This window comes from Salvia miltiorrhiza, chromosome 2 (assembly GCF_028751815.1).
Source record: "Salvia miltiorrhiza cultivar Shanhuang (shh) chromosome 2, IMPLAD_Smil_shh, whole genome shotgun sequence".
In the NCBI taxonomy this organism is placed as follows: Eukaryota; Viridiplantae; Streptophyta; class Magnoliopsida; order Lamiales; family Lamiaceae; genus Salvia; species Salvia miltiorrhiza.
In genome coordinates this window covers 43,794,277-43,802,355 of record NC_080388.1, presented here as the reverse complement: position 1 = coordinate 43,802,355, position 8,079 = coordinate 43,794,277, and positions in this window count along the sequence as shown.

The window sequence follows — 8,079 nt, the reverse complement described above, 5'->3', positions numbered from 1 at the left end:
TTTTTGAGGTGTTGAAGAATGTGGTCCTTAAAGTGGTGTTCCTGAATTTTCCTAAATCTTGGATTTTTATGTCTGTGTTAATTGTGGTCCTTACTAATCAGATTATGGTAAGCGTCAACACACATATATGTATATGTTATATCATGGTGTGAAATTAATGACAACAAGCTCTACATTATTAGATAATTAATATGTTGCTCCTAATCACTTAAAATTGGATGGTTTAATTAGTTGGGGTAGCAGCATGGGCAACCTCCCTCGCGTGACGAAATTTGTCACTAAATACTACCAATATCTTGCAAATCAAATTGTCGAAAAAATGAAGATGTTACTCCTAAATTGGGATAGGATCGGATTCGGATCTCATAATCCACTAAATGGCCCATGCAACCCTGTCGAAAACCTAACCAATTCTTGAAAAAATATATATAGTCTCCAGCGTGTGCATTAATTATTGCTGTTTTGTACCTACTCTCGGGGAAAAATCAAGACCCCAAGATTTGATTTTATCCAAATATTATGATGCACAATTTCCATGTGCTCCAGAAATCATTTGATTGTATTGCATAGTAAATAGCGTTTGATTCATGCGTGCTCATCTATTTTCTTATTCAAGAGATCGTATTGTGGCGGCCCCCTCTTTTCTTCAGTTCAAGAGTGCACTCTGCTAAGTCTGACAACCACTACTCACTTAATCATGCTTTTCATATAGGTTTAATTATGTTTAAAGGTTGTTTGGGTGAGCTTACAAGTTTTTTCTCTTTGATTTTCTCTCCTTAACAAAGATTCTCTCTCTCAAACTAAAAATTATCTCTCTAACTTATAAGCTCAATTAATCCAAACACTTTGACAATAAGCTTTTAAAAAACTACTCCTTTGCGTGCGTGTGTTGGCCAAGCGGTAAGGGGTTAATGCCCAAGGCCAAAGGTCTTGGGTTCGAGTCCCCACGTGGCGTGGCCTTTAAATTTCTTTATTTAATATTGTTAATTTATAAAATAAAAAAAAAAACTAATCCTTCCGTCCCAATAGTAATGTTCTATTTTCATTAATGGGACGTCCCAATACAAATATCTCATTCTCTTTTTGGCAATATATTCTCTCTCTATACCTAATATTTAAATAATTTCCATCAACCCACTTTATCTACTTTTTACACATTTCTTAATCTCTGTGCCCAAAAGTTATGAGACACTACTATTGGAATGGCGGGAATACATTTTATAAGCTCTTAAAACATTTTATAATCTCTTTAAAATAAGCTAAGCTAGATACCCTCTGAATACACACATTGTTTTCACACGGTAATTATGTCAATTAATGCAGAAGGGGAACGGCTAAATGTGTACATCACTTAGGGCATCGACGTACTAAATAATGTAGTTGAATTAAATTAATCATAATTATATTGATTTACTATTTAGCTGACCGCGATGACATTAATTTGTCAGAAATCGACAAGGGTTAAGTACCAATTTTCCCCCCCAACGTTGACACCCCTATCGCTTTTAACAGCCCTAACGTCAGGGTTGGCGCTGTTTACTACCTCAACGTGTCAAAACTAAAGCAAATCGCCTCCCGCGTTTAAACGGTCACCCAAGGCGCAGCTGTAACGGGGTTAGGCACCGTTAAAACGCAAGGGGCGATTTGCTTCAGTTTTGACACGTTGAGGTAGTAAACAGCGACAACCTTGATGTTATGGTGTTAAAGGCGATAGGGGTGTCAACGTTAGGGGGGAAAGTGGTACTTAACCCTATATAGAATCAGAACAACTGAAACATTGAGTATGTCGATTCAGAATTTCCAATTCACGTTTAAAATCAAAATTTGGTGAAACTTTGTATATTTAACCGCAATTACTGCTTTTTTACATATTACTTCCTCCGTCCTATTTCAACTGTCATGTTTCTTTTTGACATGATTATTTAGAAAAATATTAATTAGATTATTAAGTGGTGTGGTGTAGAGTTGAAAATGTGATGTGGGCCCCAAAATTTCTTACTTTAAAAAAATATTTTTTCTATAAAAGGAAACATGACATTTGAAGTGGAACAACTCAAAAATGAAAACAATACATTTGAAGTGGGACGGAGGGAATACAATCATGTTTGGTTTATAATTAAAAATAAAGAATGTCCTGTTGAAATGTTTTATTTTCACAAAAAATATCATCGTAATATATGAAAAAATCTGATTGTAAAAAAAGTATTTTGTATACATAAAAAATGATATAAAAGAAAAAAAAAACTTTTATCGATAAAATTAATCTTAGGTCGACTTGGTGTAGAATGTTTGGAATGCGAATTTTTGCCCGTGAGCTTGACAGGTGTAATGAGAATGGTGCATGATGTCATGTGTGCGTAATGATGTGCCTATTATGGATAAAAAAATATGAATGGAACCTCTTTTAATTTCTTCTGTTTATAAAGAAAGGATCGGATTTCTATTGCTCGCTTTTTAGAGCTTCGTCGACGAGATAAATTGACGGATGTGTTTCCATAATTCGATGGATAGATATTCCAACTTGGCCACAAATTATGACGCTTAGCAAAATAAAGACTACCTTATATTGGCCGTCTTTCACCCTTAGCCTATCCACAACTCTACAATTCAAAATATAAATAAAAAATTACATGCAAATTGCCATAAAAAAAATAATTAAAACGATTTTCACTGTACTTGAAATTCTTATTATGTAAGTTTATTGTTTGAATTCGGCCAGGTATGATGAAATAGCGGAATGATTAGGGGTGTAATCAAATCGAGCCGAACCGAATAGTGGTGTGCTCAAATTTGGTTTGCTAAGTATCGAATCGAATCCCGAGCTTTACTTACCGAATACATTGAGGCTCACGAGCCTAATCGAGCCTATACGAACTTTCTAAATTTATATTTATATTCAAAATATTGATTATTTTATTTTAAAAATAAATTATTTTATTTAAAATAATAAATATATTAATTATTTTCTTATAACAAACAAAATTAATTAGAGATTTAATACAATTATTATTAATTTTAGTGGATAATATAAGTTATTTCTACTAATAATTTATATTTTTCAAGCTGAATCACTTGATGAACATATTCACGAGCTAACGAGCCGAATACTACTAAGCTCAAGTTTGGTTTGTTTATTTTACGAGCTTCTCTAAACAAACTTGAACGAGCTTTTTTCAAGTCGAGCTCCGAATAGTTTGCGAGCGGCTTGGTTTGTTTACAGCCATAGGAATGATAATACTATAATAGTAAGAGGTGGTCTTCTGTATATTCATATGCATAATGCACACAGGTCAACTTTGTCTAGACCCGCAGCCCGCTAATCCAATCAGATCTGTCTATTTTTTTCATTCATTTTTTTTCGCCTAATTTTGTTCCAACCAATGCAAATGATATATATGTTTATTGACATCAAATGATAATTTTATGAAATATAAATGATGTTTTTTTATATATATAAAAGTAAATACTCCCTCCGTCCATTACAAATATCCCAATTTCTATAATGGGATGTCCCATTACAAATGTCACATTCCTTTTTTGACAAATAATTAGCAGACTAATTAATTAATGGGCCCACCACCTACTCTATCTCTATACTTATTTTTACAAATCTCAATTTATTTAATTATCTCTCTCTTTCAGTTACATCTTCCTTAATCTCCGTGCCCATAAAAGTAATGAGACATTATTTATAATGGGGGGGAATGAGTAATACATACATTAAAAATGACACTTTTAATAACAAAAAATTATATTTTTAATGTATGCAAATAACACTTTTAATGCACACAAATTATACTTGGGGAGAGAAAGGTCACGTTGGAAAAAAAAACAGGAACATGACACTTCTAGAAAAAACTCTTATAACTTTAGGAACGTCCTATAATTTTGAGATATTTGAAGTGAGACAGAGGGAGTATGATTTAGTTTAATTTTATAATTATTAATTACTCCCTTCATCCCACTCCAATAGGCTCACTTCTTTTGGGCACGGAGATTAAGAAAACTTACTTTTTAGTAGGAAAGTGATAGTAAAGTGGTGTGGTCCACACTAATTAAGTACAACTTTTACCCAAAAAGAAAAAATGAGTCCTATCGGAGTGGGACATCCCAAAAAGGAAAATGAGCCTATTGGAGTGGGGCGGAAGGAGTAGTATACTTATCTAATTAGGATTTATAGTTATTTTTTATTTTTAATTTGCATTCGTTACTTAAAAATGATTATTTTGATAGGTTATTTCAAAAAAATTAATTTTTTATACTCCCTTCATCCCATGAATAATGACCTGTTTTCTTTTTTGGGCTGTCCCATATATAATGGCCTGTTTCCTATTTTAGAAATAATAAGGGTGTAATTAGCTACACTAATTAATTCAAGAAAAGGGACAAATTGTTAATTAAAGCCAAATCACTCCTAAACCCCAAACAAAAAAAAACGTCTCAACACTCTCTCTCCCTCTCCATCATCCCGCCACCCACTATCGCCTCTCTCTCGCTCTCCATCCTCTCGCCGGCAACATATCGCCTTGAGCTTGCACCTTCGCGGCCCTCGTGTCGCCTCCGACCTCAGCCCTCCCGCCGGTTCGCTCGTCTCCAACCTCCCTATTTCCTTCACTGGTGTGCCGCCTCCGCGCTTCCACCTTCGCCGCCCTCGTATCGCCTTCGATCTCCTCCTTCCACCCTCCGACGAAGGCACGACGAAAGCAAGAGATGACTGCTCGCCGGACTCGTAGCAGTAGCAGTAGCGAAGGCGAAGACGCGGCGGCGCGGCTCAACTCTTTCGCGTCATAGAAGCGGTGCCGCCTCTTTCTCTCCACTTTTCTCCAGATTTGAAGCTTTTGTAGGGAATTTTCCTTTTAGTTTTGCAGCGTTGAGATGTCTTTTCCAGACTTTGATTTTGGAAATGAAGCTTTCCGATAATTTTTCATGTGAAGATAGGGATCAAGTTTGAATTTTGATGAAGCTTTGTTCTGTAAAATTCTTCCTGTGGCGAGGGAGGAGGTTTCAGATTTGTAAAATTCTTTTGTGGTTAATTTTTGTTTGTGGATGGATCCATTGTTGTTTGAAATGTCGGTAAATGGATTTGTGGTGGAAGAGTTGTTTGAAATGTCTGTAAATGGATTTGTGGTGGAGGGAGATGACGATGTGAATGAGAGGTGGCGGCGCCGCCGGCCTCACCGATGATGAGTGCGCCGGCGCAGCAGCAGTACGAAGAATGTTCTTTTGTTTACAATATTTAAAACTAGTTAACCATAACATTAAAGATGTGGGTCATACAACTTATCTCCTAAGACTACTCACAGTCGTGACACTCACCCAACCCAACCTTACTTCACTTTTTAATAAAATATTCATTTCTCTCTCATCCACCTACACAACCCAACCCACAACCTACATATTTTTTCTTTTCACTTTATTTTTAAATTATCTTAATATCTAAAATAAAATATAAATTAAAATTAAATATTTATTTATTATATTTAATAAATAAAATAAATATTTTTTTAAACAAATTGTAATTATATTATAATTAAACATTTTCATATATTATAATTGATATTTAACTCAATCACAAAGGAAGATTACAAGAATTAAACACACAACTGAAATTTGGATAGTAATAACTGGGATAATAATAATTAGGATAATCTTGGGAGTTTTGATGATTTTGAGAATTTGGATAATAATAACTGGGATAATTTGGATCCATAATGAAAATATAGTGAAATAAAGAAAGAGAGAGTTTTTGTTGGGTGTAAAAATATAGTGAAGTTAGGCTCTATTTATAGAGCAAAAAATAAGAAAAATTTAATATAATTTTACTATATTTTTTATAAAGGAAAAACATTATACAATTTTATTTATTCAAATATTTCATCCACCACTCAAAACTTGACAAGTGGCATGAAAGAGAAAATGTGGAGGGGCGTGACCTTGGGGCGGCAGATCCCCCAGGTCAAGCCATTTTCATGACTTTCCATTTTTTTTATCACTCTATTTTGTCTTTTGTGGGTGACTCTCCCCAAATATCACCATTGGGAGTAGTCTAATATAACTCTCCTTAATACCCATGTCGAAAAGAAACGGGCCATTAATTCTAGGACGGAGGGAGTAATAAATATTAACTGAGGTTCATTATAAAATAAATATAAATAAAATAGTCAAAGTAATAATAAAATATATAATTGTCAATAAAGCATAATTCAAGTGGCAAAGCTGAGGTAATTAAAGACTCTCATTTATAAGAGATGTTGGATTTAATCTATCATGCGTGCACGGTAGATTTCTCAGTTTTGTATGAATAGTGGTCCAATCTATGTGCGATTATTTTTCCACCTTTGTGTGATGTAGAGATTCTGTCTATGTGTGGATAATTTATTTGATTATATAATAGATATCTCTTATAATTATAAAAAAAAATATAAAAATAATCAGATATATAATTGGGACAGAAAATCCCATACCTTCATACATAGCTTCTCATAAAGCCAGAGTTTCCAAAATTCAAACGTAAGGTTGATTCGTGCATTTATAAGCTCTTGAAACATCTTATAAGTTACAAGAGCGTATAAGCTCTTTAAAATAAGCTTAGCCAAACACCATCATATTATTCTTTAGTTGCATAAATGTTCTAAATTAGTACACAAACAAGCTCGATCACCTTTTATGAAAAATTTAATAAATTTATGTCGGTTTTCATTCTAAATTTCTAATGCAGCATATGATCAAATATATATCATCAATAAATTGAAGGAACTTTTTATTTTCTGTGACCAAATTTCACTCTGCTGTTTATATAAGAAAAAAATAAATATTTTATGTTTTATTAGATTTACGAAAAGAAAAGAAAAAATCTAGGCAACGCTAGCTTGAAAACACAAACACCAAACTATTTAGTGGAGTCTCATCACAAACACAAATCTAAGCAACCCTTGAAATCACAAACACCAAATAATAAGGGTCGAGTCTCATCAAAACCTCATTAAAAAAATTCAGTGGGAAAAACCTAAACAAAAAAGGAATGAATTATAAGAGAATATATATAGTTTTGATTATATTATTCATATTTATATTTTATAAATTACAATATATTTATATTTATGTATAATTTTATTTCCAACTTTACTTATAGTATAATTTATATTTATTATTTTCATATTTTATGATGAGAGAAGGTAAATATGTTATAAGACAAGGTTTAATCGTCTTATCTTGGATTTTCTATTAGTTGTTGTAACATATTTGTAATTGTAATGGAATTTCAATTTATACTAAAATCGAACCGAATTTGCAATTTGATTAAGTTCAATTTTTAAATATAGTTCGATTTCAATTAATCATAATAAAAATTTAGGTTAATTCGATTACGACAATTTGATTCGATTTGATAACTAAATCAATCGACCGATCCTCATCCCTGCCAATATGGTAGAGTTTATGTGACCAATAATTCTAAAACGCCAAGAAACTTAAGAGGAAGCTAATAACATGATTATACGAATTTGTTAGTTTTATCTTGAAAAAAAAAAAAAAAAACAAAACAAAACAAGAAAACAAAAACAAAAACAAAAAAAGGTGAATCAAATCGACCCTATTTTGATTTGACTATAAATTCAATAGCATCAATCGCAGTTATATGAAGTATATCATATTAAACGTACAGTTACATTAATATATTCATGATAGGTATAATATCAATTAAGTAAAGCATTTGGGGTCCACATTTTCCTCTAAGTGGATGGAAATGCCACTTATCTTTTCAACTTAAAAATTAATCAAACTCGTGTCCAAGTCCTATCAGAATATCAATTTCTTAGCAGTCACATTGATTTTCCCAGTTGCATAGGTTACCTCTTTCAATTTACATATACCTTTTTTGTTTTATTTATTTATTTATTTGCTAGATTGATTTTGGGCATGGAATTGGTATGTGGTTGAAAAGTAGGGGAATAGCTAGGTTTTTAAGTTATAAAAACACGTTTGTTTCTTTTTCTTGTTTTTTAGAGGGAAACAATCGTTTATTTCTTATCCTAATGAAATTTAGTAATATGTAGTAATGTAAATGAGACTTGAGCTCTT